Source organism: Dendrobates tinctorius, unplaced genomic scaffold, assembly GCF_039654945.1.
Source record: "Dendrobates tinctorius isolate UK_male_01 unplaced genomic scaffold, ASM3965494v1 ptg000015l, whole genome shotgun sequence".
NCBI classification, from domain to species: domain Eukaryota; kingdom Metazoa; phylum Chordata; class Amphibia; order Anura; family Dendrobatidae; genus Dendrobates; species Dendrobates tinctorius.
The window spans coordinates 51197245-51222222 of NW_027361683.1; the positions used below are offsets into that span (position 1 = coordinate 51197245).

General features: G+C 46.2%; 1 pseudogene; it reads left to right on the forward strand.

Annotated features, from left to right (window-relative positions):
* Window positions 1-7947: 7947 nt before the first annotated feature.
* Window positions 7948-24978, forward strand: part of LOC141075029 (nuclear receptor subfamily 2 group C member 2-like) — a 92372-nt pseudogene continuing 75341 nt past the window's right edge.

Below are 24978 nucleotides of genomic sequence, written 5' to 3' on the forward strand. Positions count from 1 at the left end.
TCCCCCCACATATCAGGTATCAGCGTACTCAGGACAAATTGCACAATAACTTTTGCAGTCCAATTTCTCCTGTTACCCTTGGTAAAATAAAAAAATTGAACCTGAAGTATTTTTTTTGTGAAAAAAAGTTAGATGTTCATTTTTTTTTAAATATTCAAACAAATTCCTGTGACGCACCTAAAGGGTTAATAAACTTCTTGAATGTGGTTTTGAGCACCTTAAGGGGTGCAGTTTTTAGAATGGTGTCACTTTTGGGTATTTTCTATCATATAGACCCCTCAAAGTGGCTTCAAATGTGATGTGGTCCTAAAAATAAAATGGTGTTGTAAAAATGAGAAATCGCTGGTCAACTTTTAACCCTTATAACTTCCTAACAAGAAAAAATTTTGGTTCCAAAATTGTGCTGATGTAAAGTAAACATGTGGGAAATGTTAGTTATCAAGTTTTTTGTGTGCAGTATCTCTGTGATTTAAGGGCATAAAAATTCAAAGTTGGAAAATTGCGAAATCTTCAAAATTTTCGCCAAATTTCCATTTTTCTCACAAATAAACGCAAGTTATTTGAATGAAATTTTACCACTAACATGAAGTACAATATGTCACGAGAAAACAATGACAGAATCACCAGGATCCATGGAAGCGTTCCAGAGTTATGACCTCATAAAGGTACAGTATTCAGAATTGTAAAAATTGGCCCGGTCATGAACGTGCAAACCACCCTTGGGGGTGAAGGGGTTAATGTGAGATATGAACAGAGGCTTCTGATTAGGATATTTTTTTTGTGAATTTATCCCAAAACTCTGTCTGCTGCTTGTTACACTTTTTCTGTTATTTCCTCTACTAATACTTCATTTTAAATTAGGAAATGGACACAGCCGTATGTTGATATTTGGAACAAGAGACAATCTCCATCTACTGGCACAAAGTAAAGAGTGGTTTGCTGATGGCATGTTTTTCACTACACCAGCCTTGTTTAAGCAACTTTACGCAATCTATGTAGTCCACAGCGGCCTTGTTGTTCCTGTAGTGTACACCTTGCTGACAGACAAGAGCCGTTCTACATACCAGAGGTTGCTGCAAGAGCTGAAGAACTTGCAGCCTGGACTGCAGCCAGACAACCTGATGTTGGATTTTGAACTAGCTGTAATACAGGCATTTGAAAGTGAATTCCCCAACCTTGTGAAGACTGGTTGCTTTTTCCACCTATCACAGTCGGTTTGGTGTAAAGTTCAAAATGAAGGACTCAAGATGCAATACCAAGGTGACCATGAATTTGCCCGTTGGATACGCATGATACCTGCCCTGGCCTTTCTACCACCACAGAATGTTGTGCAATCATTTGAAGAATTGGTGGAAGATCCTGACTTTCCACAAGAAGCAATACCTATTGCCAACTATTTTGAAGACAGCTATATCGGTCGAATGAATCGCAGAGGACGTCAAGCACCTTTGTTTCCAGTTCAATTCTGGAATGTGTATGAACGAACATTGAATGATCAACAGCGAACCAATAATGATGTCGAAGGATGGCACCGTAGCTTTCGAGAAACATGTGGTACTCTTTTCCAAAATATATACCGGTTCATTAACTGTCTGAAACATCAGCAAGAGCTCCATAGTTTTGAAATTATTCAGATAATAGCAGGAAATCCCATCGCTGCAAGAAACAAAAAGTATGCTGCAATTTCAGCAAGGGTTAAACGTATCATGCAAGATTTCAATAATAGAAGCTTGATGGATTATCTGAGAGGCATTGCCTACAGCTTTGATTTTTAGTTCATGGTCACATATTGTAGGTTTTGAGAGCAGTGTTTTAGCTGTAAAATAATTCAAGCATTATAACCTGTAATTTGTATTTTCTCTTTTTCTCTAATCCTTCCCCTCTATACCTTTTTATGTTTCTTGTTAAAACAGTTTTGATATATACAGTTAAAGCATAACTCTACAAAAAACATGTTACATTATAGTACCTGTGCCCATGATATTCATTTCCAAAGGAGACCTTCCAGCAGCTTCACTTCTGTGTGAAAAGTCTCATCCAAGTTAAAGCGCCATGTGCTGCAGGATTTCAGTGGTTGCTAAGGAGGTTGTTTCTCCTTAGTAGCAGTACTTGTGGATGGATTCTAGAGGACATGGCTGCACAGGAGCATGCAGCTAACAATATATTCCCTATGATGTATAAAGGGCTGCTGGTTTACAGCCCTCTGCAAAGCCCCCCCTTATGTGTTCCGTCCTGTAACGGCTTTACACAGGCAGGGGGGAGCCCTCCTCTTGTCCAGGACAGAGCACATGAGCGGAGGGTGAAGGGGAGCTTTGCAGAGGGCTGTGAAGAAGCAGCCCTGAATGTATCATAGGGAGCCAGGATCCGTTCTGCTCCCAAGGGGGCACGACCTCCTTAGTAACCAATGAAATCCTACTATTTTCCTGTCTGTAAAATTACTCATCTAGAAAACAAAGTTTGAGAATAAAAAAAACTAATTTGATCAGAATTCTATAGCTTAGACTCATATGGTGTATTATTAGTGATAAGCAAACCTGCCAATGTTCAGTTCAGGCAGGTCTTTCCCGGATGCAAAAGATCCAGGAGCAAATTGCTAGAGGCAAAACATCCAGGGATGAACTGCTTTGGCCAAAACTTCTGGGGGCGAAACATCCGGGGGCGAAACATCCGGGGGCGAACTGCTGGGGTGAAACATCCGGGGGCGAACTGCTGGGGTGAAACATCCGGGGGCGAACTGCTGGGGGCGAAACATCCGGGGGCGAGCTGCTGGGGGCGAACTGCTAGGGGCGAAACATCCGGGGGCGAACTGCTGGGGGTGAACTGCTGGGGTTGTAACATCCGGGGGCGAAACATCCGGGGGCGAACTGCTGGGGGCAAACTGCTGGGGGCGAAACGTCCGGGGGCGAAACGTCCGGGGGCGAACTGCTGGTGGCGAAACATCCGGGGGCGAACTGCTGGGGGCGAAACATCCGGGGGCGAACTGCTGGGGGCGAAACATCCGGGGGCGAACTGCTGGGGGCGAAACATCCGGGGGCGAACTGCTGGGGGCGAAACATCCGGGGGCGAACTGCTGGGGGCGAAACATCCGGGGGTGAACTGCTGGGGGCGAAACATCTGTGGGCGAACTGCTGGGGGTGAACTGCTGGGGGCAAAACATCCGGGGGGCGAACTGCTGGGGGCGAAACATCTGGGGGCAAACTGTGGGGGCGAAACATCCAGGGGCGAACTGCTGGGGCAAAATGTGCGGGGGCGAAACAACCTGGGGGCGAAATGCTGGGGGCGAAATGTTCGGGGGCGAAGTGTACCTGGGGGCAAACTGCTGGGGGCGAACTGCTGGCGGTGAAATGCTGGGGGCGAACTGCTGGGGGCGAAACTTCCAACTCCCGCATGGCCCTCCCCCTGAGGGGTTCGTATACTGGCTTGGCATGGAGGCGCTGGAAGAAGACGCCACCCCCGGAAGGAGGGGCAGAGAAAGCCAGTGGCGAGCAGAAGGGCGGAGCAAGAGGAAAAACGCCAGAACGCCATTTTGGAGAGTGAGGGAAGGAGGCCTGAGGAGCGCGGGGAGACGGATCTCCCCGGCGCCATGGCTGACAACTCCAACCCTGAAGCTGGCATGATTTGCCGGCAGCTACAGGATGAGATCACGGAACTGACTACCCGTCTACAGCTAAGAAGAGAAGCTCCAGCGGTACCCCCTCCATTGGTACCCGCCGCTACCGGACTGTTCCCCGGCAGCGTTAATTTTCACCTCCACGCTGACCGTGCTGCTGAGTCCCGCTTGCCCGATGAAGTCACCGGAGGACCCGGGAGCTGAGACCGTGCTCCCGCCCGGACCTGTTGCGGCTGCGCAGGTCCCAACCGAAGCCCCCGCGGATCCGGAGCCACCATCCGCTCCATCACCACCTGCACCGGAGCAGAGGCCGCACCGCCAGGAGGCCCCAGGTATGTCGGATGTTCCTCCACCTGGGAAGGCCCCGGGGTGTACCGCAGTCGCAGCGGCTGGCCAGGTCATCCTGGATCTGGTCTGGGACCGGGATGCTGGTGCCGTGGGTGAGAGCAGGTCCCCGGAAGAGCGGGAGAAAGAAGAGAGTTGGGCAGGATGTCGGGACACTATTCGGCAGCTGGCAGCGGAATATCAGGAGAGGAAGCAGAGAAAACAGGCTGTGCTGGGCCCGGATCTGGCCCGGAAGGAGAGGGCCCGTGCAGGTTATCATGGCCCCCGGGATGCAGCCGGATGGGAGCAAGTGCTGAATGTGAACAAGGAGAGGGGTTTTGGATTCATTGCGGACCCCAAGCGCATTTTTGACTTGTTCTTTAACCGGAGGGATGTTGAGCCGCATCTGAGAAAGGGACATCCTGATAGAGACCTGCAGCCTAGGTAGTATGTGACCTTCACCCGGCATAAGGGACTCCGAGGGTGGTACGCCCTGAATGTACAACGTATCCCTGCAGAGTTCATCGAGAGGTACCTGCCATCGAAACCAGTCAATGCCCCTCCATCCACCGGTACCACTCAGACTGCTCAGGTACCTGATCCTAGAAACCAGGCTGCTCTTGCAACACCTCCAGTTCGGCAGCCCAAACCAAAGATCCCTGGCTTGACACCGTGGGAAGAGGAGTACTTACGGATTGCCGATGACTACTTTGAATCTGGTAGCCACTAAGAAATAGAATTACAAAATTTCTCGTTACCCAGGAGGGTTTGTTGCACCAGTTGTGCCTTTGCCTTTTTGGTCATCATGTTGCCCAGTTTTTGATTGGCAGCATTGTTTTTGAAATGGAACTGTGGAGATCATAGACGCTGATTGATCCAAAAACTTTTATTGTAAATAGTTGCACCTCTTTAGGAGCCCTTTCTTGGTTTTACATATAGAGACTCTTTGCGAAGATAATGTTTTTGCATGGACACTTTTCGAAGAATGATGTCTACCTCAAGGGACACTGCAAGAGATCCCGGCTGGGAGCAGTGTTCAGCACCATACAAGAATCTTTGAATGTTTTTATGATAAAGTATTTGATAATGTTGTGTTTTATGAAAAGTAAATGTCTTTTATAGCATGTTTGATACAGAAAATTAGAAAAGTTTTGAGATAGAATGTGAGAATTGAATAAAGACTGAAGAATTGAAAGTGACAGGAAACAGGCCAAGCATAGATGGTCAGTGTCTTGCGTCCAGTAGAGAGAGAAAAAGAAAAAGAGAATAATTCATAGAAAATGTAATAAAGAAAATGTGTTGAGTATAGCACTTTGAATTAAGAATTTCACTTAAGTAAATTTTTGATACTAAGATAGGAAGTTAACCTGTTTGTAACGTTTAAGAAATGTGCCTCCTACATTAGGAAGATTAGATAAGTATTGTTGAATAGCATTTAAAAATTTTTGTGTGTTCCTGTATTGTACCTTTTGTTGTCATACAGCCCGCGGACGTGCTGTGTTTAACGGGGGGGGTATGTGGCACCCCTGAGGCTTCAGTCGCCACAGAGGTACTGCACCTTCTCCTAAGGTGTAGTGCCCCACCATCCGGGTAGGGTGAGAACTCCTGACCATGCTCCACACCTGCATTCCATACACAGGATAGTTCAGTGGGGCCACCTAACAGCTTCAGGCTGGGGGTTAGCAGAGCACCCTTCATGGAACCCTGCTTCGTAACACGAGATGTGCTGGGAGGCGGGTGGAGAGAGATGATACAAAAGAGTGGGAAGAGTGAAAGTTAGTTGGATAGAGGAGAGAGAAGAGAGAAGATGGGTGTCTGAGGGATGTGCTGCAGCAGGTCCCAGTGATCTGGGCTGCTGGCACGAGAAAGACCAGATAAAGAGACTGATAAGATTGATAACCTAACCTTCCATAAGAGAGATAGAACAGATCGGAACGAAGGAGAATAGAAGGACGGTGGGAAGCAGGTTGAGAAAGAGAGAGAACCCTTCCAGTCCAGAGAGTGCAAAGGCCGGGGCCCGGTCCCCGAGGTTGATTGGATCTTTATGTCCGGCAACAGACACCGGAGGAGTAGTGAGCCGCAAACGCCTTGCTCCCATCATAGACTTGGGACACAACAGCAACTGAATAGAGAACCGGGACGCAGTGAGGAGTCCCCGAAGCAGGCTACAGCTGTCTGTCATACAAGTAAAGACTAGGAACACCTAGAGAGAGGCATTCCAGGGTAACTAAGTACTGGAGTGCTTCGCACCTAAAGGCGCATTGGAGGAGTCGTTCAGTAAGATAAATGTTGGCGGAGTGTGGAAGGGAGAATCCTATCCTGCCTGGAGGTTGGCTGGAGCCCTGACCTGGAGAACACAGTACGGAGGCAGGCAGTTGTGTGCACTGCAAACAGTGAGTAAAGCTTTGGAACCGCACACCCTGGTGTCCTCCAGTTATTCCACAACCACTACACCTGGGTACCAGCCTCCATACCATTCTGCACCTCTCCTCATCCATTGCACCTACACTGCCCTGGGACTACAGCTACACCTGTGGGGAGCTATACCATCTCTGCTGCACCACACCATCAGTCCCAGCGGATCTGTATGCAGCGTTGGCTTTCCATCTTACTTGCCAAACACCACGGGTGGCGTCACAAACTATTCATATAAACTTTAACACCATTAACATCACCGCCATTGATATTGGGCGCCCAGGGCCACGGACCGGGTCACCGCTGCTGTGACACATTCCCGCCTGGACACCGGCCCAGTACCGAGTACCCCGCTGCCCAGGGTGTGCGAGGGCGACCCACTGTGAGTTTAACAGGCTTCTGCATTTATGTTCAGTAGTAGTGCGGCTCTGTGACGTAACAGAGTCCGCTCCCATACCCACTGGGTGACGTTAACCCGCATGTGACCTCCTGTATATTGCTATATACATCCGCCATTACTAAGCAGCAGTTTACCACCTCTGCACGGTGGACCCCGGGCTGCGAACGCACCTCACTATTATTTTATTTGGTGCGTTCCTCCAGCCCTAACACTGGCTATAGTTTGAGTACGCACAGATATGAGCTGGCACGGAGATACCACTACAATGAATGTATTTTATTTTTTATGGGCTAAATAATGCTGTATTGAAACAAAAGTTACAGCTAGGCCCAAAAAATGAAACTGCCATAAACTGGCCAACGTTTGAGCAAGCACAGATATGAGCTGGCACGGAGATACCACTACAATGAATGTGTGGCCTTTTTTTTCTTTTTTTGGGCTAAATATTGCAGTATTTGAACAAAAGCTAAAGCTAGCCGAAAAAAATGAAAGAGCCATTAACTGGCTATAGTTTGAGCATGCACAGATATGAGCTGACACAGAGATACCACTACAATGAATGTGTGGGGTTTTTTTTCATTTTGTGGGCTAAATAATGCTGTATTTAAACAAAAATTACAGCTAGGCCCAAAAAAATGAAATGTTAGAATCTGCTCAGTTTGTGACTATCCGCCATTTTCTTGTAGTGCTCTGACTGCTAGTATTTTTCCCCTGGTGCTGGGTTTGCCTTTGATCAGGTGATTGTATCACCCTTTATTAACCTGCACCTGTCTCCCATTCCTTGCTGGACAACAGTGTTAATCTGCTTGAAGTCTGGCTTGGAGCCTTGCTTTGCTTTTTGTGTGCTTGATTAATGCAGTTCTGGGAACTCTGGTTCTGCTAGTCTTAGTTTCTGTTTTCAGTTGGTTTCTGCAGCCTTATTTGTGTTTTCTGTTAGGAGGTGACCAGTTTTTGTACCCAGTCATTATATCTTTCAGGGACCCCCTTCCCCCTATCTATAGGTCTTCGCTTGAGATTAACCTAGGATCGCCGGTGGGTCTATTCACAAGGAATGGGTCATCCACTCCATCGTAGGGCATCAGCCTAGTCGCAGTGCAGGGTCAATTTTCCCCCTCCTACCCTTGTCCTGTGCCACAGAACCGTAACAGTTTGTCCAGCCCGAGAAAGTATAAAAAAAAACCTCCCGGAGTACTGCGATATGAACAGTGTTCAAGATCTCGCTCAACGCCTGCAACGGTTAACGTTGGAAGTTTCCAGCTTACAACAGCACGTGAGTAATTGCCCAGGGGTCCGCCCTGAAGAGCCTAAGGTGAGCTTGCCTGAATCTTTTTCTGGTAAACTGCAGGAATTTTTTTCATTCAAAAATGCATGTTTACTTTATTTTCGGCTTAGACTCAGGTCTTCAGCAGCTGAATTACAGCGTGTGGGGAATATTATGTCCTTATTGTGAGGGGAGCCGCAAGTTTGGGCATTTTCATTGCGTCGAGATGACCCACCCTTGTTTGGGGTCAGTAGAAAGGTTTTTTTTCTGCAATGGGCTTAATATATGACGATCTGAATTGGGTCGCTACAGCCGTGGCTAACCTCAGACGGCTGAAACAGGGTTCTGGTGACGCTGAGAGATATTGTACCCAGTTCAGACGATGGTCTGCAGAAGTCAGCTGGAATGATCCAGCACTCAGAAGTCAGTTTCTAGCAGGTCTGAATAACAGGGTTAAAGACTTACTCATTGCACACCCTGCACCTGATACACTTGAGGCTGCAATACAGTTAGCCATCAGGGTGGATAGAAGATTGAGAGACAGGCAGAATGAGGATTCAATTCTGCTGGGTCCTGTCTCCCAAGAGAACCCCATGGACTACGGGGAACCAATGCAACTTTGTGCAATGTCCTCTCATTCCCAGGAAAGGGAGAGAAGGTTCTCTGAGGTGCTCTGCCTTTATTGTGGTAAGACTGGCCATTTTATCATGCAACGTGAGGGTCGCATAAATCAGGAAAATAAAAAAAAAGGGCTCAGAGTAATTCTTCCGTTTGTATTGCATTTTTACGGTCCGCTGGAGTTTCTTTTTCTGGTAGTTCTATCTGTCATGGTCATGCTACGAATTTTCAAGTGATGGTGGACTGTGGGTCTGCACTGAATTTGATCGAACAACAATTTCTTGACAAGTCCCGCACGCTCGGTGCCTTGGGTGATCCTCGACTCTGTGCTCTCTTTCAAACCACATATCCAAGCCCTCGCCTCCCCCTGCCACCTCACACTCAAAAATATTTCCCGGATCCGCTCATTCCTCAACCACGAAAACACAAAAACACTAGTGCATGCTTTTATCATCTCCCGCCTCGACTACTGCAACCTCCTACTCTCTGGCCTCCCCTCTAGCACTCTGGCTCTGCTCCCTGACTAATCCACCTGTCTCCCCGCTATTCCCCAGCCTCCCCCCTATGCCAGGCCCTTCACTGGCTTCCTATTGCCCAGAGGCTACAATTCAAAACCCTAGTGAATAATAAAGTAACTTGGCACTCAACTGAATGATCCTTTTTGAAAATAAGTTTTTATTGTGGCAGTCACAAAGGACGTTTCGGCCTACAATTGGCCTTCGTCAGTCTGCCGACTGCTGCAGATGATGGAGTTAAAAGTGGAGAATTATATAAGATCCTATTACAAGGCAGTGATTTTGGAGGTTACTGCAATGACCAACTGTCTATAACACGTGTAGTGCTCTGTTGAATCCGGAAGAAATTGGAACAAGCAATGGAGCTTAAGTCTCTAGGGGCTTTATGCCTGTAAGAGTTTATGCCTGGTGGGTATGGGTTAATATCTTTTAATGCTTGAACCAATTAATGTTAGAGAAAAAAATAAATTTCTTATAATCCTAAGAGGTTAATGCCTGAGACGCTTTAACAGTCTTGTGTCAGTAGCTCAGGTTACATGAACACGTGCAGGTGTAGTGCCTGGGCGTATGGACCTGGATGCAGTATCCGCTGCTAGCCCCGGACGTTAGTTGTTGGATCCGCATTTTCCAGTGCGCATGCCTGGAGAAAGGAAGTCAGGGATAAAATTAACCCTGAAATCCTTTCTGGCGGACGAAAACAAATTCATTCATTCTCTCTCTCTCTCTCTCTCTCCTTCCCGGCCAGCGGTTCCTTTAAAATTTTTCATTTTGCGGATCCGTCAAAAAACGGATCCTGTGACATCTGTTCACATCAGTTAAGAACGCATCCGCTTTTCCGCCTTTTTGGCGGATTTTAACTGACACAAAAAACTGAAGTGTGAAAGAGGCCTAAAGCAAGGACCTCCAAGGTGGTATTTTCGGAAATACTTCCTGTACCACGTGCCACGCCAGAGAGGCAACGGGAGATTAGGGAGGTTAATAAGTGGCTCAGGAATTGGTGTAGGAAGGAGGGGTTTGGGTTCCTGCAGAACTGGGCCGACTTCTCAGTTGGCTACAGGATCTACGCTTGGGACAGGCTGCACCTCAATGGGGAGGGTGCAGCTGTGCTGGGGGAGAAAATGGCTAGAAGGATTGAGGAGTGTTTAAACTAGGGACAGGGGGAGGGTATTCCTTTTATAGGAGGGGAAGACAGTGCAGATAGGGACCTGGGCACAAATAATAAAATTGGGGGTGGGGGTGGGGGTGGCATGGGGGGTGGGGTTAGAACAGTTAATAATTTAAGAAAGAATAGAGGTACAGAGAGATACATAAAGTGCATGTATACTAATGCCAGAAGCCTTGCCAACAAAATGGAGGAATTGGAGTTAATGTTGTTGGAACATAATTATGACATTGTGGGGATATCTGAGACATGGCTGGACGAGAGCCATGACTGGGCGGTTAATTTACATGGCTATAGTCTGTTCAGAAATGACCGTACAAATAAACGAGGGGGAGGCGTTTGTTTATATGTAAAATCATCCTTATAACCCATCCTGCGTGATTATATATATGAATCTAATGAAAATGTAGAGTCCCTGTGGGTAGAGATAAGGGGAGGGGGGAAAAATAATAAATTACTGATAGGGGTTTGTTATAAGTCTCCAAAAATAATGGAAGCAACAGAGAATATCCTCATAAAACAAATAGATGAAGCAGAGACTCAAGGAGAAGTCATTATTATGGGGGACTTCAACTACCCTTAAATACATTGGGGAACTGAAACCTGCAGTTCCAGCAAAGATAATAGGTTTTTGACATCTATGAGAGACAATTACCTTTCACAACTGGTTCAGGACCCAACAAGAGGGGGGGCACTGCTAGACCTAATATTAACCAACAGGCCAGACCGCATATCAAATGTAAGGGTTGAGGGTCACTTGGGTAATAGTGATCACAAATTAATAAGTTTTCATGTATCCTTTAATAAGATGTTGTCACGCTCACGCCTTGGCTGAATGGCGTGAGTTGGGGGGTTGTGGCCCCACTGTGCCACACACCAGACTACCCTGGAAGGGGCGTGACTACGACAGCTACCTCGGTCTTCACTGGAGCCTCTGATGGTGAGGTCAGGCTTGTGCGACAGGTAGCTGTCGGGTGCCACTCCAGGGTGGTGTCTGGCTGTGGCTGCTGATCCCACTCGGGGACAAGTCACTTGGACAGGTGTGACTAACAGGCAGGCTGAGACACTGGGCAAGCAGGCACGGCTAGGTACACTGGCAGGCGGGCACGGCTTGGAGACACTGGGCAAGCGGGCACGGCTTGGAGACACTGGGCAAGCGGGCACGGCTTGGAGACACTGGGCAAGCGGGCACGGCTTGGAAACACAGGACAGACGGGCATGGCTTGGAGACACAGGACAGGCGGGCACGGCTTGGAGACACAGGACAGGTGGGCACGGCTTGGAGACACAGGGCAAGCAGGAGTGGTATATGAGAGAACAGGTTTGGACCTGTTCACACAGGAAGTGCAGGTATGGATATAGGCAGGAAGGAGTGGAATATGAAGGAACAGGTTTGGACCTGTTCACACAGGAGGTGCAGGTAGGCGGAGCCGCAGGAGTGCGGAGTAGGCAGCGCCGCAGGAGTGCGGAGTAGGCAGAGCCGCAGGAGTGCGGAGCAGGCAGAGCGGATAGGGAGCCGAGCAGGCAGAGCGGCTAGGGGGCCGAGCAGGCAGAGTGGCTAGGGAGCCAAGCAGGCAGAGCAGCTAGGGAGCCGAGCAGTCAGAGTGGCTAGGGAGCCGAGGAGGCAGAGCGGCTAGGGAGCCGTGCAGGCAGAGCGGCTAGGGAGCCGTGCAGGAAGAGCTGCAAGGGTGCAGATTCACAGATAGAGCTGCAAGGTAGCAGATGCACAGATAGAGCTGCAAGGGTGCAGATGCACAGACAGAGCTGCAAGGGTGCAGATGCACAGACAGAGCTGCAAGGGTGCAGATGCACAGACAGAGCTGCAAGGGTGCAGATGCACAGACAGAGCTGCAAGGGTGCAGATTCACAGACAGAGCTGCAAGGGTGCAGATTCACAGACAGAGCTGCAAGGGTGCAGATTCACAGACAGAGCTGCAAGGGTGCAGATTCACAGACAGGGATGACACAAGGAAAGATACAGCAAGGAAGGAAGCCACGGACAAGGAGAAAGGGTGACTAAGGTAGGACAGAGTACAGACAAGGTACTGGAACCAAGACTCAAGGGCCAGGATATTCAGCCTCCTGGCAGGCAGACAAGGTACAAGGCAAGACAAGAAGTTTTCCTCCAGAGAAGGAGGAAATACACAGAACGGGGCCTGGCTTCCTCAGCAGCAAGATGCTAACTGAGATTAGACATTGCACAGGCCATGTTTCAGTGGGTGTGGCGAAACTAAATAGTCAAGGGCTCTAGGTGATTGGTCAGGGACAGATTAGGCAGATGCACCCTGACTGCATAAGAACCAGAGCGTTCTGGCGCCGCCCCCCTATACACACAGTCAGGAAACATGGAGAGCAGAAGCACGGAGCACAGGACTGGCAACAGACAGATTTCACAGCATGGCTTGAAGCAGAAAGTAAGTTGGTGTGCGGGGGATGGGAGGCCATGCAGTGATGCCTGCAGGGTTGTTACAGATATGTAGTAGAGGGGTTACAAGGACACTAAACTTCAGGAAGGCAAATTTCCAACGGATGAGAAATGATCTTGGTGCAATTAACTGGGACGATATCCTGAGACATAAAAATACACAAAGAAAATGGGAGACGTTTATTAGCATCCTGAATAGGACCTGTGCACAATATATACCATATGGGAATAAACATGTTAGAAATAGGAGGAAACCACTATGGCTAAATAGAGCTGTAAGGGGTGCAATAAGAGATAAAAATAAAGCATTTAGAGAATTAAAGAAAGTAGGTAGTGATGAGGCATTAACTATAAATACAGAAGACTAAATAAATTCTGTAAAAAGCAAATCAAGACAGCAAAGATTGAGATAGAGAGACTCATTGCCAGAGAAAATAAAAATAATCCCAAAATATTCTTTAACTGCATAAATAGTAAGAAACTAAAAAATGATAGTGTTGGTCCCCTTAAAAATAGTCTGGGTGAAATGGTGGATGAGGATGAGGAAAAAGCCAATATGCTAAATGACTTTTTTTCAACAGTATTTACACAAGAAAATCCCATGACGGATAACATGATCAGGGATAAAAAATTCTCCATTAAATGTCACCTGCTTAACCCAGCAGGAAGTATGGCGGCGTTTAAAAATCACTAAAGTTTCCAAATCCCCGGGCCCGGATGGGATACACCCCGAGTAATGCAGGAATTAAGCACAGTCATAGATAGACCATTATTTTTAATCTTTAAAGATTCCATAATAGCAGGGTCTGTACCACAGGACTGGCGTATAGCAAATGTGGTGCCAATATTCAAAAAGGGGACAAAAACTGAACTTGGAAATTATAGGCCAGTAAGTTTAACCTCAACTGTGGGTAAAATCCTGGAGGGTTTTCTAAGAGATACTATACTGGAGTATCTGGAGAAGAATAACCTCATGACCCAATATCAACATGGGTTTACAAGGGACCGTTCCTGTCAGACTAATCTGATAAGCTTTTATGAAGAGGTAAGTTCCGGACTGGACCAAGGGAATGCAGTGGACGTGGTGTACATGGACTTTTCTAAAGCTTTTGATATGGTGCCACACAAAAGGTTGATACAAAAAATGAGAACAATGGGGATAGGGGAAAATATGTGTAGGTGGGTTAAGAGCTTGCTCAGGGATAGGAAACAAAGGGTGGTTATTAAGGAAGCACACTGGGACTGGGTCACGGTTAGCAGTGGGGTACCACAGGGGTCAGTTTTGGGCCTGCTAATTTTTAACATATTTATTAATGACCTTGTAGGGGGCATAGAGAGTAGAATTTCAATATTTGCAGATGACACTAAACTCTGCAGGGTAATCAAAACAGAGGAGGACAATTTTATATTACAGGAGGATTTATGTAAACTAGAAGCTTGGGCTGATAAATGGCAAATGAGCTATAATGGGGATAAATGTAAGGTCATGCACTTGGGTAGAACGAACAAGATGTATAATTATGTGCTTAATTGTAAAACACTGGGCAAAACTGTCACTGAAAAAGACCTGGGTGTATGGGTGGACGACAAACTCACATTTATTGGCCAGTGTCAGGCAGCTGCTGCAAAGGCAAATAAAATAATGGGATGCATTAAAAGAGGCATAGATGCTCATGAGGAGAACATAATTTTACCTCTATATAAGTCACTAGAGCGACCACACTTAGAATACAGTGTACAGTTCTGGTCTCCGGTGTATAAGAAAGACATAGCTGAACTGGAGCGGGTGCAGAGAAGAGCGACCAAGGTTATTAGAGAACTAGGGGGTCTGCAATACCAAGACAGGTTATTACACTTGGGGTTATTTAGTTTGGAGAATCGAAGGCTTAGGGGTGATCTTATTACAATGTATAAATATATGCGGGGACAGTACAAAGACCTTTCTAATGATCTTTTTACTCTTAGACCTGTGACGGGGACAAGGTGGCATCCTCTACGTCTGGAGGAAAGAAGTTTTAAGCATACTCACAGACGCGGATTCTTTACTGTAAGAGCAGTGAGACTATGGAACTCTCTGCCATATGATGCTGTAATGAGTGATTCCTTACTAAAATTGAAGAAGGGACTGGATGCCTTTCTTGAAAAGTATAATTTTACAGGGTATATACACTAGTTTCCTTAATATTGCGTTGATCCAGGGAGCTAGTCTGATAGTATGTGGAGTCGGGAAGGAATTTTTTTCCCCAATGTAAAGCTTACTGTTTGCCACATGGGTTTTTTTTGCCTTGCTCTGGATCAACATGTTAGGGCAGGTTATGATAGGATATGGATTGAACTAGATGGACTTAAAGTCTCCCTTCAAACTTAATAACTATGTTACTATGTTACTATGTTACAGAAAAAGGGCGACATCAAAGTGGCAAAACTAGCTCTATTGTTCAGCGTGAATTTGGCCAAGGGCAAAAATGAGACCCAGTCATCCTGATCAGCAGATATGAAACATCTCAAATAGGACTCCAAAGTCTGGTTTGTTCTCTCAGGCTGTCCATTGGTCTGAGGATGAAATGCAGAGGAGAAAGATAACTGAATTCCCAGCTTGGAACAAAATGCTCTCCAAAATCTGAAAACAACCTGGACTCCTCTGTCCGACACAATGTTCTCAGGAATCCCGTGCTACCGAACCACCTGTTCTAAAAACAAGGGCATCAACTCAGAAGAAGATGGCAACTTTGGGAGTGGTACAAGATGGACCATCTTAGAAAATCTATCACAAATCACCCAGATAACAGTCATTCTCTGAGAGACAGGAAGATCAGAAATAAAATCCATTGAGATATGGGTCCATGGCCTCCTGGGCACCGGCAGGGGCATCAACAACTCACTAGAATGAGAACAGGGCTTGGACCGAGAACAAGTCCCACAGGACTGCACAAAATTCCTGACATCACGAGATAAGGCAAGCCACCAAAAAGACAGACTCACCAAATCTCTGGTACCAAAAATACCTGGATGACCAGCCAAACATGGAGCTATGAATTTCAGACATTACACTTTTCCTCTACTGGTCAGGGACATACAATTTTCCCATAGGGCAACATTCAGGTTTGTTCTCCTGAAATTCCTCCAGGGCATGTCTCAAATCGGGCGAGATGGCGGAAAGAACTACCCCCTCACCTAGGATGGCAGTAGGCTTGGTCACAATAAGAGAATCCGCAAAGAAACTCCTAGAAAGGGTGTCCGCCTTTACATTCTTAGAGCTCGGAAGAAAAGAGACCACAAAATTAAAACGCATTAAAAATAAGGCCCACCTAGCCTGTCTAGGATTCAAGCGTTTGGCTGATTCAAGATAAATCAAATGGTCGGTGAGGACCACGACTTGATGTCTAGCTCCCTCCAACCAATGTCTCCACCCTTCAAATGACCATTTCATGGCCAACAATTCCTGATTCCCCACGTCATAGTTACGTTCAGATGGGGAGAATTTTCGAGAAAAGAAGGCACAGGGATTCATTTTAGAAGTCACTGGATCTTTTTGGGACAAAACAGCTCCTGCACCAATCTCTGAAGCATCTACCTCCACCTGAAATGGAAGTGAGACATCAGGTTGCCATAGAACCGGAGCAGAAGTGACTCTCCGCTTAAGCTCCTGAAATGCCGAGACAGCCTCTGGAGAACAATTCAGCACATCAGCGCCCTTCTTGGTCAGATCAGTCAGTGGTTTGACAATACCAGAAAAATTACCTATAAATTTACGATAGAAATTAGCAAAACCCAAAAACTTCTGGAGAGCCTTCAAAGAAGTGGGCTGAACCCAATCATAAATGGCCTGTACCTTGGCCGGGTCCATTTCAATAACCGACGGAGACAAAATAAATCCCAAAAATGAAATCCTCTGTACACCAAAGAGGCATTTCGATCTCTTAACATACAGGGAATTTTCCCTCAAAATCCGGAACACAGTCTGGACATGTTCCACATGAGAATCCCAAACACATGAAAAGATCAAAATATCATCCAGATAGATGACCAAAAACTTATCCACAAAGTCCCGGAAAATATCATTCATAAAGGATTGGAAGACAGAAGGGGCATTAGTGAGCCCAAAAGGCATCACCAGGTACTCAAAATATCCCTCTGGAGTATTAAACGGCGTCTTCCATTCATCCCCATGATTGATGCGAATAAGATTATATGCCCCTCTGAGGTCAAGCTTGGTAAACCAGCAGGCACTTTTAACTCTGGAAAATAAATCAGAAATCAGGGGTAACAGGTACTGATATTTAACCGTGATTTTGTTAAGGGAACGATAGTCAATACAAGGCCTTAATGAACCATCTTTCTTGGTCACAAAAAAACCCAGCACCTCAGGGTGAAGAGGATGGTCTATAATATGACCCTTCTCCAACGACTCCTTGATATAAGATCGCATAGCATCATGTTCGGGTACCGAAAAGTTGAAAAGCCGACCCTTGGGAAATTTACACCTAGGCATCAACTCAATTGCACAGTCATAACTCCTATAAGGAGGCAAAGACGCAGACTTACTCTCACTAAATACATCTGAAAAATCAGTCAAATAATCAGGAATATCATGAGACTGGGGAGAGGTGGGGAAAACAGGAGTGTCCCTAAGAACACACTGACAACCCCAACTCACCACAGACACAGATTTCCAATTCAAAACAGGATTATGCATTTGCAACCAGGGAAAACCCAGAACAATAGTATCATGCAAATTGTGCAGCACCAGAAATTTACAATTTTCTTGGTGGTCCGGGGCAACCCGCATTATCACCTGGGTCCAAAACTGGGGTTTATTCTCTGCCAAAGGAGTAGCATCAATACCCCTCAAAGGAATAGGCGTCCGCAGGGGTATCGTGGGAAAACCACAATGTTTGGCAAAGTCCAAATCCATCAGATTCAAAGCTGCTCCTGAATCCAAAAAAGCCTTAGCGGAAAATGTAGATAAGGAGTAGATCAGAGTAATTGCCAAAAGCAACTTAGGTTGTACACTGCCCACAGCAAATGTGTGTGCAAAACATTTCTCTCGTTTAGGGCAGATAGAAATAGTAAGGCCGGAGTCACACACAGCGAGATACGGCCGAGTCTCGCAGGTTAAAACCAAGCTCTGGCACCGGAGCGTGCAGCTCCATATATTGCTGTGTGGCTGCACGCTCCGCTCCGAAGTGCTGGGCCCAGAGCTTGGCTTTAACCTGCGAGACTCGGCTGTATCTCGTTGTGTGTGATCCCGGCCTAAGAGAGGCGTCTCCACAGAAAAAACACCGCTTATTATGCCTTCTAAACTCCTGACGTTGTGCCCTAGACAAAACCCTATCACATTGCATGGGTTTAGACATTTGTTCAAAAAGCGGCAACGCCTCTTGTGTAGTTTTACGCTCACGTAAACGCCGATCAACTTAAATGGCTAATGACATGGAATCATCAAGACCAGAGGGAACAGGAAATCCCACCATAACATCTTTTACGGTTTCTGATAAACCCTTCCGAAAGAGAGCTGCTAAGGCACCATCATTCCATGTAGTAAGGACCGCCCACTTTCGGAATTTTTGACAGTATAACTCTGCAGAATCCTGACCCTGGTTTAATGCCAATAGGGTTTTCTCAGCTTGATCAATAGCATTAGGTTCATCACACAACAACCCCAAAGCTTGCAAAAATGCATCCACATTTGTCAGAATAGGATTTCCAGGTGTCAGAGAAAAAGCCCAATCCTTGGGATCGCCGCGCAGCAAGGAGATGACAATTTTAATCTGCTGCACAGAGTTCCCCGATGAGTTAGGCTTCAAGGCAAGAAATAATTTACAATTATTCTTAAAATTTAAAAATTTAGACCGATCCCCAAAAAACACATCAGGAGTAGGGATTTTTGGTTCAACAGCAGGTGAATGAGCGAGATAGGCGGAAATTCCCCGCACTTCAGCAGTGAGCTGCTCAACACGATCAGACAATTGCTCTATCTCCACTAAAGAATTCCTCCTAAGGCCCCAGAGAAGGAGAAAAAAATACATATAAAAAAAAATTCTGACACTTTTTTTTCTTTTTTTTACAATTTTCTCCTGCTTTTGAGTATCCTAGAATCTGCGGTTTAGGCTGGTGATTCTGTTATGATTGGGTCACCGAGGAGGAAAGCAAGACCAAGCTAAGCTACAGAAAATCAGAGAGGTTGGTAACTAAGTGGATTACAGACCCCTGATCCTATCCACACAAGGAAAATAGGCTGAGCAAACAATGGGGCCCACACTAACTAGAAAGGACAGGAAAGGAAAGGCACTGTCTGCAATCACGCAAAAAACCCTGCAACAATGTCCAACACTTCTGATAGCAAAAACTCTGAAGTCACTAGATTTCTCCAACTATATCAGCACTCTGGCATATTCTGAAAGCAGAGCAAAAAGAGGCCAATCTAATAAGGGACAAAAAACAAACTGACACAAACAGTAACATAAGGATGGAAATTCAGCACAGCCCCAGCCGGGGCTGGCTGACCACACATAACTGAATAGACAAAACCAAATCAAATGAGAACAATAGCAAAGAACACTTAGCTTGAGCATGCAGGGACTGAACTGGAAACTAAGACCTCAGGAGGCAGGAAAAATCACCAGCAGGGATAGAGGGAGTCAGCTGTCTTAAATCCAGTCAGAGACTCCAGATGTCCAATCGTCATCCTCATTATCAGATGGCAGGCCTCTGTCAATTAGATCAGCTCCATTACCTCCTGTAACCACCAGAGGGAGCCCAGAAAGAGAACTCGCGACTCCTCTATCAATACAACCAGCTCCACTACCTTCACTAGCAACCAGAGGCAGGCCAGAAAGTGAATTCACAACACAAATGCTCCGGCGTTCTTTCAAAATTTCATCAATGATATTCTGAGGCTGTTGATCGGTACTAATGTTATCGTTTATTTGGATGATATTGTTCTGTCTCCAACATAATTCACAACCTTTCACTGTCTACTTGTCTATTTTGATAACATACAATGATTTCTGTATGTATAGAATGTCCAGGTTTCTATATAGTTTAATGTTTTCTGTATCTTTGGCTCCATCAACTGACCAAAGTCATAATTGCAGGGTTATTCTATTTCACTTTAGCTTTGTTTTCCCCCAATCCACAATGTATTCTGGGTAAGTTTGCAAAGCATCATGGTCTATTCCAGCCCCATTTATCTCTCCAGTCCTCCATTTTCTATCAACCCTGCATTTTGGGACATCTTATTCCTCTACTCCCCTTGTGTCAGCATCGGTGGTATGTAAACATGCTCCCTGTATATGATTTCTGTCTCATATTAGCCAGCTTAGGTAGCTCCCTTCCACTCAGCTAGTAGTGCAGATCGTGTATGCTATGTATATTGTGTATTTCCATGAACCCAGTACTGATCCTATGTATCTGTTTCTGTTTGTAGTTTCACCACATCAATATACCCTACGTTCAATAAAATACAGATTCAACTACAGTCTCCCTTATTGGACCCCGGCATAGAGGTTTAGCTGCCTGTTTAAGCTACATGAAGTTTGCTTCAATTAGTGAGGACAGAACAGATATTTTGATCTACTCGTCCGATCTGGAGTCGCAGTGGCAGAGAGTCCGCGAGGTTCTGCAGATTCTGAGAGAAAACTCACTCTTTGCTAAACTGGAGAAATGCGAGTTTGCGGTACAGAAAATTAGCTTTTTGGGGTACACTGTTTCCAGTGATTGGTTTGAGATGGACCCAGTGAAGATTCAGGCGGTATTGGAATGGCCTAGACCTGAATGCTTGAAGTCAATTCAGAGATTCTTGTGGTCTGCTAATTATTACAGAAAATTCATAAAGAATTTTTCTGTTATCGCCAAACCCCTTACTGATCTCACTAAGAAGGGTGCCAATACTGTCCAATGGTCCCCTGAGGCTGTTAAGGCCTTTGAGCATCTCAAGGAGAAGTTTAGCTCTGCTCCTGTGTTAATCCAGACAGACGAGACTAAGCTCTTCCTGGTAGAGGTGGATGCCTCATCAGTAGAAGTGGAGGCTGTTCTGTCACAGGAGGGAGAGGATGGGGTACATCCCTGTGCGTTCTTCTCTAAGAAATTTTCAGAGGCGGAACTCAACTACGATGTTGGGAACCGAGAATTGCTGGCTATTAAGCTTGCGCTTGAGCATTGGCGACATTTTTGGAGGGCGCTATACATCCTATACAAGTCATTACTGATCATAAGAATCTGATCTATCTGGATGCTGCTAAACGTTTGAATGCTCGTCAAGCTAGGTGGGCATTGTTTTTTGCCCAGTTCCATTTCTCTGTGACATATATCCCTGGGACAAAGAATGTTAAAGCTGATGCTTTGTCTCGAAGTTTCTCCCCAGCACATAATAATGAAAAGGAGGAATCTATTCTACAGAAAGGGGTAGTGGTGGCAGCTTTAGGTTCTGAGTTGGAAAATAGCATTCTTAAAGCTCAGGATTCAGCACCAACCAACACTCCATTATGGGAAATTATTTGTGCCTAAAGCCCTGAGGAGATCTTTGTTTGCGGAATGTCATGAGTCTTGTTTGGTGGGTCATCCAGGGATTGCTGAGACTAGAAAGTTGATCGGTCGGAATTTCTGGTGGCTGGGGAGGCTAAGAGAAATCGTCAAGTGGGTGCGTCAGTGTACCATGTGCACTAGGTCTAAGGCTTCTCATGCCCCAGTGGCAGGGTTGCTGTGCCAATTAGAGGTTCCTAGTTCCTCATGGACGCATCTTGCAATGGATTTTATTACCGACCTGCCGGTTTCTGAGGGTTTTCCTGTCATCTGGGTCGTGGTAGACCGGTTTAGTAAGATGTGTCATCTGGTCCCATTCAATAAATTACCCTGTGCCAAGACACTTGCCAGGGCATTTGTGAAGGAGATTGTCAGACTCCATGCTGTCTCCATGGACATTGTCTTCGATATGGGACCACATTTTGCAGCTCGATTTTGGCGTGCCTTTTGTGACAGGTTCATTTGTCATTTTCGTCGGGTTATCATTCGGAGTCCAATGGACAGACCGAAAGGAAGAACCAGGATGTTGAGCAGTTTTTGAGATGTTTTGTAGCAGACAAGCAGGAGATGTGGTCGGAATATCTACCATTAGCTGAGATTGCTCTCAATAATCATACATCCTCTTCGGCTGGATATTCTCCTTTTTTTGCTGTACTGGGAAGCATCCATCTTTCGGTCCTTTTTCTAAGATTGGGGCAGCGGTGCCTGAGGAGGAGAGTTTTTCTGGAGATTTGGAAAGGGTTTAGACCAGTGTGCACCATAATCTGAATCAGGCTAATAGGAGGTCTAAAAGATATTTTGACAAGTAAAGAAGGGAGGCGAGGTTTGTTGTTGGGGACATGGTTTGGTTGTCCTCTAAGAATCTGCATTTAAAGATCCCTTCTAAAAAATTGGGGCCTAAGTTTGTAGGATGCTTCAAAGTGGTTCAGATTGTCAACTCGACAGTGGTCAGATTGGACATTCCTTCGTCCTGAAAATTCAGTTTTTCATGTATCTTTGCTGAAGAAAGTTGACACGCCTGATAAGGTGGCTACACCATCTGCTTCTCCAATTGATGAGGACTGTGAGTTTGAGATTTCACGCATTCTTGATTCCAGGTGGCACAGTCATACAGTATCTCGTGCCCTGGAAGGTTTTTGGTACCGAGGACAATTCCTGGCTGAAAGCTATGGACGTCTCAGCCTCAAGATTAATTAAGGCTTTTCACAGGATATTTCCGAATAAGGCTTGGCCTAGAGGATCCTAGGGATCCTCGTTAAAGGGGAAGTACTGTTAGAATCTGCTCAGTTTGTGACTATCTGCTATTTTCCTGTAGTGTTCTGGCTGCTGGTCTTTTTCCCCTGGTGCTGGGTTTGCCTTTGGTCAGGTGATTGTATCAACCTTTTATTAACCTGCACCTGTCTCCCGTTCATTGCTGGACAACAGTGTTAATCTGCTTGAAGTCTGGCTTGGACCCTTGCTTTGCTTTCTGTGTGTTTGATTACTGAAGTTCAGAGACCTCTGGTTCTGCTAGTCTAAAGGTACTGTCACACTTAGCGATGCACCAGCGATCCCAACCAGCGATATGACGCTGTCAGGATCGCTGGTGCATCGCTAAGTGGTCGCTAGTGAGCTGCCACACAGGCAGATCTCACCAGCGACATCGCAGGGGTTGGGGGTCGCTACTTACCTGTCAGATGAGGCGATCCTGACGTCCTTCCACCCGCGTCCACGCGTCGCTCGTCTCCACAGCAGGAAGTTGACGACGAGAAACGGTCCAGGACGTTCTCGCGCGATCAGCAATAACCAGCGGGGGAGCAGTCGGAGGTAAGTATCAGACATAGCGATATCGCTAGCAATATCGCTATAACGTCACAAAAACCAGTGACGTTATAGCGATATTGCTAGCGATATCGCTTAGTGTGACAGGCCCTTTAGTTTCTGTTTTCAGTTTGTTTCTGGAGCCTTATTTGTGTTTTCTGTTAGGAGGTGATCCGTTTTTGTACCCAGTCCTTATATCTTTCAGGGACCCCCTTCTATAGGTCTATAGGTCTTTGCTTGAGATTAGCCTAGGATCGTCGGTGGGTCTATTCACAAGGAATGGGTCACCCACTCCATCGTAGGGCATCAGCCTAGTCGCAGTGCAGGGTCAGTTTTCCCCCTCCTACCTTAGTCCTGTGCGGCAGAACCGTAACATGAAAGAGCCGTAAACTGACTATAGCTTGAGCACGCACACATATGATCTGGCACGGAGATACCACTACAAAGAATGTGTGGCTTTTTTTTCTTTTTTTTTTTGGGGGGGGCTAAATACTGCTGTATTTAAAAAAAGGTACAGCTAGCCCAAAAAAATGAAAGAGCCGTAAACTGGCTATAGTTTGAGCACGCACAGATATGAACTGTCACAGAGATACCACTACAATGAATGTGTGGCTTTTTTTTGGGGGGGGAGCTAAATACTGCTGTATTTAAAAAAGGTACAGCTAGCCCAAAAAAGAAAGAGCCATAAACTGGCTATAGTTTGAGCACGCACAGATATGAACTGTCACAGAGATACCACTACAATGAATGTGTGGCTTTTTTTGGGGGGGGAGCTAAATACTGCTGTATTTAAAAAAAAAGTACAGCTAGCCCAAAAAAAAGAAAGAGCCATAAACTGGCTATAGTTTGAGCATGCACAGATATGAGCTGGCACCGAGATACTACACCAAAAAATGTGCGGCATGTATTCCAATTACACCTGGGGCTAGCTATATATGGCTAATATAGCCCACAGGTAGCAGTAGCAGCACCAGAAAACAGGAAGGGAATTGACCCTCTTGATGTATGCAATGCTCTATATACACACATACAGTGCCTGCAGGCCTTGCACTGATGTGTATACAGCGACGTACACTACCCTGCCTGCCTAAAACTGGAACCTATATACTCCAGAATTAGTCCTTAGAAGGACTGTTGGTTTAGCTGGATGGGAGGATATAGGATGCTAGACCTCACACTAACTAATAAAGCATCATTTCTGACCTTATATCGGCTGTAGCTCTCCCTACTCTCTCTGATTCCGGACATGACTGCGCCGAGCAGGGTGGTGCCTGGTCTCTTATACCCCTGATGCTGTGCGGCCAGCCAATCACTGCACGACCACAGCAAAGATGGATGCGGCATTTCATAGCCTGGCAGACAATCCGTGCAGCGTGATTGGGTCTCTAAAGTCCACCAAAATTGCAGGGTGCAGACCCGAGTTCCCGCTGAGCAATCCCGGAAATGCACGCTCCTCGCCGAGTACACCGAGCACAATAATACTCGAGTGAGTAATGAGTAGTGGCGAACACGTTTGCTCATCACTATACACAACCTATCTGTGGGGAAATTATTTTCCGCCGAAAACTTAAAGTATGACAATAGTGTCATCTTGTGGAATGACATGAGCCACAAAGTACTCAAAGTGAAACTGTTCTGGATGTACTGTACAATTTTCTCTTGAAAATTGGAAGAACATGCCTTCTATGCTGCTTGCATTAAAGATCTGATTGGCCAGATATGTGCGGAGTCAGGATGACCGGGCTGGGGGTACCTGTGCTGCGCCGTGTCTGGAACTGTCAAGGCTGCATCCACTGTTTCCTGGTGGAAGGAATAGGGGAATGGACAGGCCCCATTGCACAGGAAGAAGTGTCGTGTTTTGCAGGGAACATGCCTGGAAGCTGAGGGAAAAAAAGCAAAGCAGGAGTGAGTTCCCAGCTGTGAGC